We start from the raw sequence: 10,692 nt of genomic DNA, 5'->3' as shown, positions 1-10,692 counted from the left end.
TGCCTCCTTGCTGGAACTTGATCCGTGTTAATGTTCCAAGCTGAAATGGCTTTTTTTAAAATAATCCCTAAAAGTTAAACAAAAAAGCAAATAAACTTTGTGTAATTAAAGCCTTCCAGGTAAATGTTCCTATCAGTCTAAATGCGTACAATGCAGAAGTTGTGGCACTGTGCTGGAAAATACCGTATTTTCATTGTTTGTACTGACTGAGGTAGAGACTAAATATTCTGCATCAGTTGGAGAAAATTGTATTTCTAATCTGTCTTGCTTGTAAGAAATCTTATTTGCTTTCACACTGGCTGGTGTTTTTAATACTTTTTGCTGACAATGTTCTTTTAAAGTTACCACTACCTCTAGTCATGTAAAAACTTGTACTGTTTAAGATTGCATTGTTTGTGTTTAACTGTGGTCTGGAAGATAAAAATCTATTGATTAACCTGCTTGTGCGTCTGAGAGAGGAAACAATTTGTCTTTTGTAAAGATTTTTAGAACCTAGATTTTTAGAATCTAGTAAAGATTTTGAGAACCTCAAAATCTTTACTAGACCTCCTTTGTGCCTCTGCTAGGTAGTGCAGAATGCTGTGAAATACAATACTCAAGAAGCCCTCAGTGCCTGTGGACAGACCTGTGCTTTCTTTGATTTCTCTGGATGTCCTAATAAGCTAAAGAGATTAGAGCTTCATGAAAAATAATTTCAGCATTTTGTCTTCAAAAACTTTTTTAACGCTGTTGTTGTCTTTGGGTGTGCCTTGCCAACATTACTGTAAAATCTGTATCTTGAAGACTGGGAAGTCAACACAAAAAAAATGCCTAATATTTGTCTATCAGCGAAGGAGCACATCTGAACTTCTCAATAACCTTGGGAAGAAAGGCTTGATCAGAAACAGAGAGACTTCATTACCAGGAGATGTCACTGTAACTGAGAGTCTTGGAAAACTCAGACTGCAGTGTGAGGCGTTTCAGGCTGTATTTTATTGATGGTTGATGTTAGCACAAAACAGAGATCTTGTGCTTTGGTATCTGAGCCAGTCATTTCTGGCAGGCAGTGTAGTATGAGCTGGAGGCAGGGATGGGAGGACAAATCAAGTGCTTCCTTGTGCTGAGGGGTTGGCTACTTCATGGTTTGACACTGGCCAAATTCCACGAAAGCCATTTGCTCACTCTCCCCTGCCACAGCTGGGCAGAAGAGAGAAAAAAAAATTAACAATGGGTTCATGAGTTGAGGTGAGGACTGGGAAAAAACACTCCAAGGGCAAAACAGGCTCAGCTTGGAGGTAAAAAATTAATTTATTACTAAGAGAGGAGAAAAATGAGAAGTAAAATAAGCCCTTAAAAAAGCACCTCTTCTTCCCCAAATTCCTCCCTCCTTCCCACAGTGCAGGGAGACAGGGTATGGGGGTTTGGTCTTTCATCACCGGAGGTTTTCTTCCACTGCTCAGGGAGAGAAGTTGCTCCCCTGCTGCACCATGAGGTCCCTCCGATGGGAGACAGTTCACAAATTTCTCCAGCATGGCTCCAAATCTCACAAGCAGCAGTCCTCCCAAAACTGCTGCAACGAGTCCCTCCCAGAGGCACACAATCCTCCCAAAACTGCTTCAGCATGGGTCGCTCTTCCACGAGGTGCAGCGCTCCAAGGCCAGGCTGCTCCAGCCTGGAAGCTGGGCCCTCTCTCTCCACCGGCTCTCCCCCTGGAGCAGAGCCTCCTCCAGGCTCTCCCACTCTGGCGAGGGCTCCTCCCCCAGGGGCTGCGGGTGGATCTCGGCATTGCCCGTGGGTCCCCAGGGCTGCAGGGGCGCAGCTGCTTCACCCTGGGCTCAGCAGGGCCTGCAGGGCCATCTCGGCTCTGGGGCTGCAGCGCCTCCTGCCCGCCCTTCCTTCTCCACTCACCTTGCTGTCTACAGGGTGTTTTCCCTACGTGTTTTTTCCTCCTCTTCTCTGGCTAGAAGAAAAAAAACTTTGTGCACTGTTTTTTGATTTTCTTCTTAAACATGTCATCACAGAGGTGTTGCCAGCTTCTCTAACTGGCCCAGCCTTGGCCAGCAGCAAGTCCGCCTTCAGAGCCATCAGGGACTGGCTCTGTCAGACATGGGGGAAGCTTCCAGCAGCTTACAGAAGCCACCTCTGTGGCCTCCCCTGCTACCAAAAAAACGGGATGTGCAAAACCTGTACTGCTACCTACCAGGTACCACAGGCTGTCCTAAAAGTTTTAAATATAAATAATGATGTAAATAACCAACTAATTAAATGAAGTTTTTTATATGCTTACAGAGGAGGTAGAGTATTTTCTTTTTGGTGTACCTTCCCTTCTGCTTTAAAAAAGAGAGTGAAGACACAGGTGATACTTGCTCTAAGAGAGGCCACTTTCAGCAACATGAAAGGCACCCAATCAATCTGCCATTCCTCAAAGATGATTATGATGATGATGACAAAAAAGAAAGCTATTATAATTATTAAAAACAAAACATTAACAGAAAACCACAAGTATATGTATCCATCTCTGTAAAAACTACATGCATACATATATTTCCAATCACAGGATCTTCCATCGCTCTCGAGAGTGGAAAGTAATGTTTCTCAGACACAGCCTTCCTTCCCTTCTGTAGTGCAGAGCCCTGACTTTTCCCCACATGGTGAGGAGAGGAGGCTGGAGGCTTCTCCTGTCTCAAGGTGGAGAGAAAGTCCCTGTGCTTTCTTTGATTTCTCTGGATGTCCTAATAAGCTGAAGAGATTAGAGCTTCATGAAAAATAATATCAGCATTTTGTCTTCAAAAACTTGCCTAAAGGCTGATTTTCTAAAAGCCAAAAGGCTTTTGATAAATATGGCAAAATATTTCTCTTAGGCCTCTCTGGACTATTTGGAAGCAAGAAAGCATTTGGGGAAAAAACTTCTTGATGGCTTACATGTGGCAGGACAGGTAGGTGCTACTAGTACTAAACCAAGCACTCTGCTTAGAATTGAAGTGTTCAAGGTAAAGAAACCAGAACAAGGCTGTGCTGCGCCTAGAAAAAAGAACATTAGTTTTTTACTAAATGCATGCTTTCCATGCATATTGTGATGACTTTTTGTCATCACAATACAGGCAGGGCAGCTTTGCTACCTACTGAAATATTTGGATAGTTTTTACTGATGTTATGGATAGAAGGAAGACAGTGATTTATAGTGGAAGTAAGTTTTTCTATATTCATGCGTAGCTTAGAAGTCAACTAATGAATTTCTACAATCTTACTCTGAAAATCAAAAATTATTTTGTAAAATTTGAGAATCATAATGAAATATAAACCTCTTTATACATTCTTGAAACACAAACAAGTCGAAAATTTGCCTTTTTTTTCTAATTTCTCATAAAACATGGAGCTAGGAATAATACCTGATATTAAAAACAATGTTAACAATTAAATGTTAATAACATCATTAGCATTGTAGGAAATCAGAGTAGGTGATCATAATGGACTCTCTTACAGGAACCCTAATTAGTCTTTGCTATCTGTATCAAAAACAAACAAACCCTTACTGACTCCAGAAAAGCCTTTCCTTCTCCCAAGACGATGTTATAATGAACCATTACATTGACTAGTATGACAACAAAACTTTTAGTCTCTTCACAAAAAGCAGCTTTTAGACAACATATTGACTAAGGCATACACCAAATAAAGGTGTAATGTAATAAAGGGATTTCAGCAATTTAACTCTGTCAGACAAACAGCAATGTTATTGCAAACTGCTGTGCTCAATTCTTTAATTTAAAAAAAAGTTCCCCATCAGAGATTAGAACTAGAACTTGATAAACAAACTTTCTTGAATGTTTTTTTTTTTTTACTGAAAGTGTACTTATAAATCATTCATCAGTTCTTCCCCTGCATAGGCCATTTCTCTGTCACTCCAGCATGGCCATTTCTTTGTCACTGTAATTGTAGTGATAAACCGTTTATAAATGTATGAGGTATAAGGACGCAATACAAAAGATAGGGCTGTTATCTAAACTCTAATACAATGTCTGAAGTATTTGAGTGATGAGTTCAGAACACTTATTTTTGAAAACTAACCTTACAGGAGGACAGAAATCTAAAGCACAAAGTGGATGAGAAGAGGCAATAGCCCAAAATTTAAAATCTGAGCTCTATCAATTTTTAAAGTAAACACTCTGCATACTTTTTCCTTTAATTCATTTCAAAGTCTCAATAGGCTGTGGTCTAAGCTGCAGTCCAGGTAACAAATACCCTTCCACTTGATCCAGGGAAGGAAATAAGAAAATGAGACAGCAAAATCCTAGGCTCTCATTTTTTTTAATGGGCTTGGCATTCCTAGGATTCAGTGCAATTTTCATTCAAACTGGTGGTAAAAATACCATTTGAAGAGGAATTTTAATATCTACTTATGATAGTACTTCCCTTGAGGAGTAACACTGCTTCTAAGAACCTGTTCAGTCACAGCTTTCTGCAGCAAACAATCTTAAGAAGCATATGTTTAAGGAACATCCTAAACTATTCTTAATGTACCACAGCATTTTGGCCTTAACCTACAGATATGAAAGTCTGGAAGTACAGAGCTCGTAAAACTCTCTGTGGTAGCACCGTCTGGTGTCTTCTACTAATGCTATTTATGCTATTTTTAGGGAAAGGAAAGGAAAGAAATATCCTGGCAACCTTTGAAGCTAATTTTGGATAAGGACAAAGGGGATTTCCTGGATCATCTCATCCAAACCTTGCTATTGCATGCCATCATTTAATAATTCCTTCACATCAGTTTATCATGTCTTCTTTAATTCCAGTTAGGTAATGAGAAAATTACACAGTTCTGTTAATTAAAAGCTTTTCTATTTTTATTTTCTTTTATATTCATTTATATATGATCAACTTGCAGTCTTTCTCTTAAGGGCCAAATCCTAAATTGCTGTTTTCCTTCCACTGCATTTAGCTTTCCTGATATACCAACAGAGACCATCAAATCCTGTTTGGTTTTCCCCTTGTTGCCAAGCTTTTAACTTTCTCATAAATAATTCTTTATTCCCTCAGTCTCCTAGATGCCCTTTTCTGCATCTTCTACAAGGGCAGCTCCAGGTAGGTTTTCTCGAGGCATCACATGGAAAGGTTTGTATGGCCCCCATCACTGCTGATCCTATCTGCTAATGCATTTTAACGCCACATTTGAAGGGGGGGGGGGGTGTTAATTTGTGACACGTCGTCTTCATGAACCACTATCCCAACCAAGAAGCTTCCAGTTAAGAGCAGAAATATGTGTTTCAGTCTGTAAATTCATGACCTGGCATTATGCACTATTGAATTTCATCACATCTCTCTCAGTTGGATCAATAAGATTTTGCTGTATTCCATACATGCCTTTCTCTTGATTGCCAATGGCACCTTATTTTATGTTGTCAATTAATTTCCCATTTTGTTTGTATGCACAGTGGTCATTTATGGTCCTGTTAACAGTGATCAATCCCAGGAATCTCTCTCAGGAAATTTCTTTCAGTAACCTCACCCATCTGTTTTCAGGAGAACATATTACTGTCTTCCATTTGGCCAAGCATCTGTGACACTGTTTAAATCTTCTGTTTAAGGTCATTAGCAAGGTGTACTAGTACAGAATGCCCAATTAATTCAGGTATATACTTCCCATCTCTCAAGCAAGACCAGGAATCTCTGCATATGTTTGAATTGCCCCAAAAAATACCCTCTCACCATTATCCTGGATACATCTTTTTTTCATTATTGCAGGCTTGATGGTGATTGCTCAAGGAGCAAGATGCACGATTTGTGTGACTACTGTCTGTTGTACAGCATATTCACTGACATGTTTCAACTAAAATAGTGCAAAGCAGAATCCTGCCGATAATTTGAAAACTGCAGTAATGTTTTTTATATATTGTCCACAATATACGGGGGGGGGGGTTTCTGCACAGAGATTCAACTCTGTGTTTCTTTTAGGCATTAGAGAATAGCATGAAGCTGGCAACCTCTGCTTCCAAGATTTATCACTGCACCACAGAAGTTACGAGCCACCTAACAAGCACTTAGCATGACTGTCTTTGCTCCAGGTCACATGAGTTTCCAGCATGATCATCTCTAACCACACATTTCTCTGCAGCTTCTGCAACAGGTTCTACTCATTACGCAGTCTTGATTAATACTTTTCCAATTTGTCTGTTTTTTTAGAAAGAATCTCTTTTATTCATTACAGTTTGGTTTAGGTTCTTCACAACATTTTCCCTGGAAGATGATTAAAACACTAAAAACTGACACCATTTTGGAGCTGTGTGTTAAGATACTCTGCCTCAGCAGGACTGTGCTTCACTGTCTGTGTCTGACAGCACTAGAGCAGTGAGCGCAGAAGCAGAAATACAAATCTGAGCACCATTGCACTGTTAAGCTAAGTGCTGTCTCCAGTTGGTCAGGGTGACTGTTTAAGGGAGATGTTCATCACAGAAGTTCCCTCATTTCCCCTCATACTGTGGACTGTGGAAGATGTTAAGTTTAAAACCAGAAGTTTGGGGGGGGGTCCAGGTCAATCTTTGATATTTTTAATTACACATGCTCTGCCTTAGAGGGAGACAAGTAGGAAAGGAGCAGTACATAAGGTGAGAACTTATAACCAAGTTCCTTGAGTCCTGTAGGAGAAGCCACCTGGCCACTTTGGCAGGAAGTGCCCCCTTGGCTGCCCTGCAAACCTGGGGTGGGATTTTGCCTGTTCACTTTTTCCTGTGAGACATCTAAATACCTCCCTTTATAGGAGAGCAAGGGAAATAACCTAATAACAGGCGAAAACTAACATTTTGATATTTTTACATAGCAAAGGAAAAGCCAATATTCTGACTAAGGGCTGAATAAATCTCTAGATGAGATTAATGAGAAATGTGGAAAATGCTGAAAGTTTAAGGGAGCTGAATGAGCTATTACAAAGAGAAAGAAATTACAGAAAAGTGACTCTTTCTTTCAACATATTTTTAGGAAGCTATAATAGTATAAGGAACAGGCAGAAAGGAGTTCATCAGTAGCCATCTCCTGGGGTGTACTTTACCAAAAAATAGTCTCTAAAGAGAGACACTAAACAAATATGATGAAACTTGGCAGGTTTTGCCTTTGGAACACAGTGCTTGGGAGCACTATCTCACTATAAAAACTTAATAGAGATCAAAGAAGGTAAGGCTCCTTTGAACTATTTTCATAGTTTTTAAATTAAAATATCACTTTCCCTATAAATTCTATGGAACTTATCCTTTAGCTCCACTGTACAATTTATTTTGGCTGTAACACCGATCCCTTTTTGTCTGGGACATAACTCAGAAACTTTCTTTAAAGTGTCAAAGTATTCTCAAGAACATTTCAAATTTACCTAAGTAAATGAAACCAGAACAAAGAATGTTACAGAGAAGTAGAATTAAGGAGTATCCCAGTCTAAGGCAGGATTCTGGAATAAAGTGACAGGTAATATAGCTATTAGCATATGAATAGGAAGATGGATGGAGTATTATCAATGTCAGGTAGGACAAGAAAAGATGTATGCTCAATTAACTCTCTAAATGAACTGACACTGTGGGGTTGGTGACTCAGAGCACAGTATTGGCAGCAAATAGGTGAGGGGATGGTATTGTTTTATTGTTTGCATGGTCTCCCAGTGTTAACATCTCTTCTGCTCTTCTCCAGCTGTAGAAAAGAATAAATTTCAATCCAATAGCCAGAGAAGGCAAAAGAACTTCTCATGAGCACACGCAGAGAGGTCATATTTGAGTCAGCTTTCCTGCTGTCCATCAGCATCAAGAAACCTTCAGATTGCACTGAATTTAGCACTAACCCCAGGTCTCTCCCAATCACATATGCTAGGGCCTTAACCCCATGGGGACAGTCACACCCAAGGCAGAAGGAACTGACCAGAACCTCCTGAGAGGAGAGATGAGGGACTTCTCACCTACCCTGTGCTGTGTATCTTCCCTAAGTTTGCTTTTGCCTGTGCCCAGTTCAATGCAGGATGACTGACCTTTGGGACTATCTAGGTCCTGTATATAATAAGGCATCAAGTTTTCACACTCTGCATTGTTTCCTGGATGATCTTCTCTCTAGTGATAAAGGGAGCCAGTGCACCTGGTATAGGCTTTTTCAATATCCTGCAATGCCACCTTCAGTATTCTTCTGGATAAAGATTCCTAAATTCCAGGTAAATCCCCACTTTGGTAGAATTTAGGCAGCCTAGTATTTTAAAGACTAATTTTTAAACCTTTTGCAATTTTACCTCTTGGTAAGGTCCACAAAACACTATGGGATTCCATAACAGAGGCCTTTAGTAACCTGGTGAGATTTCTCATCTTTAACTAAAGAAGTTTCTACTATTTCTTTTGAGATCATTTGTGTTTTGGTACAGACACACAACCCAGCACAATGCAAGCATAGCAATTACCTTTTAAACCAAAAAGGGTATAAACTAATGACTTTTACTTCATGAAAGGGTCAAGTGTTGTGGCATATGCCAGAGATAGTCATGCAGTGAATTTCAATGTGTCCTTTGCTCATTATCAGCTGTTGCCTAAATCCCTCTTCTGAGTTTCTATACATTAAGAATCTGGAGCTGGAGTTTCCCACATGCCCACTTCTCCTCTACTTATTAATCCTATTTCACACACTCAAGTTTGAATATGATGGTCTTGTAGCTTTATGCAAGGTATAGTTCAGATGGAATTATATTATTATTATTTCACTTCAGAAACATGGAAAAGGGGGAGTAGAATTTGTCATATGTTGTTAAATTCATACATAACATTCAAAATCCAGAGATACATCCCTCATCACCCAATGCTACTGATACTGTAAAATTATTTTCAGTAGGATATAAAAGTAGAGATTGTGCTTTTCACTGTAATTTGGGCAATGAGATTTGTGACAACGCCTAGTATGCTTCTATGGGTTTCAGTTTTTTTGAAAGAGAGAACATAGGATAGCGTGGGGTGGTGGCAAATGTCTTGCTAGCCTGAGAAGAAACATTTACAGCTGTACTTAATAGAACTGTGTTCTTGTGCCAGGACAGAGCTCTGGGGAAGATATTTCTGTGAACAGAAACAACACAGGAGGCACCACTATCAACTATGACACCACACTGGGTGATTTTAAGTCAAAGCATTGAGCTAGTTAATTGTAGTTCAGCTTTCAGCAACAAAGGTAATGAAGTATTCTGTTTTCTTTGTTCAAGAGTATTTTCAAGGTGAGAACTGACCACTAGATTATAAATTAATTGTGAAGAATGTCACATCTTACACTTGAAGCATGCTTTTGATCGGTGTTTGTTTATTATGAATATAAGAGCAGATTGTCTTTCACTTCCCAGGACCATCTCACTTCTGAATTTTCTCCAGTAGACAGGTACTCTTTAATCAACTCCTTTTGCTCTGAGCTGCTCTGTCTAGTTTAAACTTTGGTTCCTGTTATGTTTTATCCTCTAGCTTAAAGAGCCTATTAGTACCTGCTGTTATATCCCTGTGATGGTACTTACACAATGTAATCACATCACCTCTTTTCTTGAAAAGCTGAATATATTGGGCACCTGAAGACTCGCCCTGGAGAGGAACTAGTTCAAATTATTTTTAGGGTTCCTTTCTTAACTTTCTCAAGGTTCTCAATAACTATTTTTAAAATGCAGATAACAAAACTGGACAGTTTTCAACATTTGTCTCACTGGTGTTTCAAGCAGATCAAAATTTTACTATTTCCTACTTGTTGCTCCTCTGAAATATCCAGGGATAGCTGTATCCTCTTTAGGCCCCTTTTCCTAGGAATTTAGGACAATTTTTTCCTACTCTGACCCCCACACCCTTCCCTGTGTGCAGAGTAAACCACACACTGCTCCAGAGTGGCTGGCACTTTGTCACTTGGAGATGTGTTTTTACATTAAGCTCCATTAAAGCACATTCTGTTTCAACTAAGTTCATCTTATCTGGTCCTTAAAAGGTTACAGTGTAATGAGGATGTCATGTATCATTGAATAGCACACTTGTCAACAACCTGTAATGGACGTGGCTGTGTAACTTTACTAATCACACTGATAACTTCCTCACAAAAACATGAATTATATTTGCTTGGCAGGCCACTTCCCCATAAAAACATTTTGTCCATACATTGGATTTTTTTTTTCTCTCTTGTTTTTCTTCAAGTTGGTTAATGTCAGCCTAATCAGCCTGTAACTAACTGGTCACCATAATTAGTTTTTCTGGACCTTATCAGGAAGCTGAACACTAAATCTTTCAAGATTTTCCTGTTATGGTAAGGTTTACTTGAAGTGTTAGAAAGATAGTTACTCTCTCAGTTTTGTACATTCTTTTGGTATTTTATTGGTACATATGTGCCATTTTTCTGGGTCTTCTGGTTTTCATATGTTCTTAGAAGATACTTCTTCTTTTGTGAGTCCATAATCTAGCAAACATGTTCTCCCTTTCCTTCCAAATATAACCCTGAAGTGTTTCTTTAAAAAAATATATATTTTTTTAGCTTTCTCTTCCACTAATACTCCTTACACTTCTAAATATACAAATGCTTTGTTGCCCATAGCCCCTGCAGGCATGGGTTTTCCCCTTGGGGCTTTTGCTTCTCGGATGAAATCTCAACACTTTCTAATTAATATTGCCATCTACTTTTGCATTTCAAAGTTAGTTATACACAGTAATTTTTTCTTCTCATTTGCTGACTTTGCTTATTCAAGAATGGGCTTTC

Source organism: Serinus canaria, chromosome 4 (genome assembly GCF_022539315.1).
Source record: "Serinus canaria isolate serCan28SL12 chromosome 4, serCan2020, whole genome shotgun sequence".
Lineage (NCBI taxonomy): Eukaryota > Metazoa > Chordata > Aves > Passeriformes > Fringillidae > Serinus > Serinus canaria.
This window is presented reverse-complemented; position numbering follows the sequence as displayed.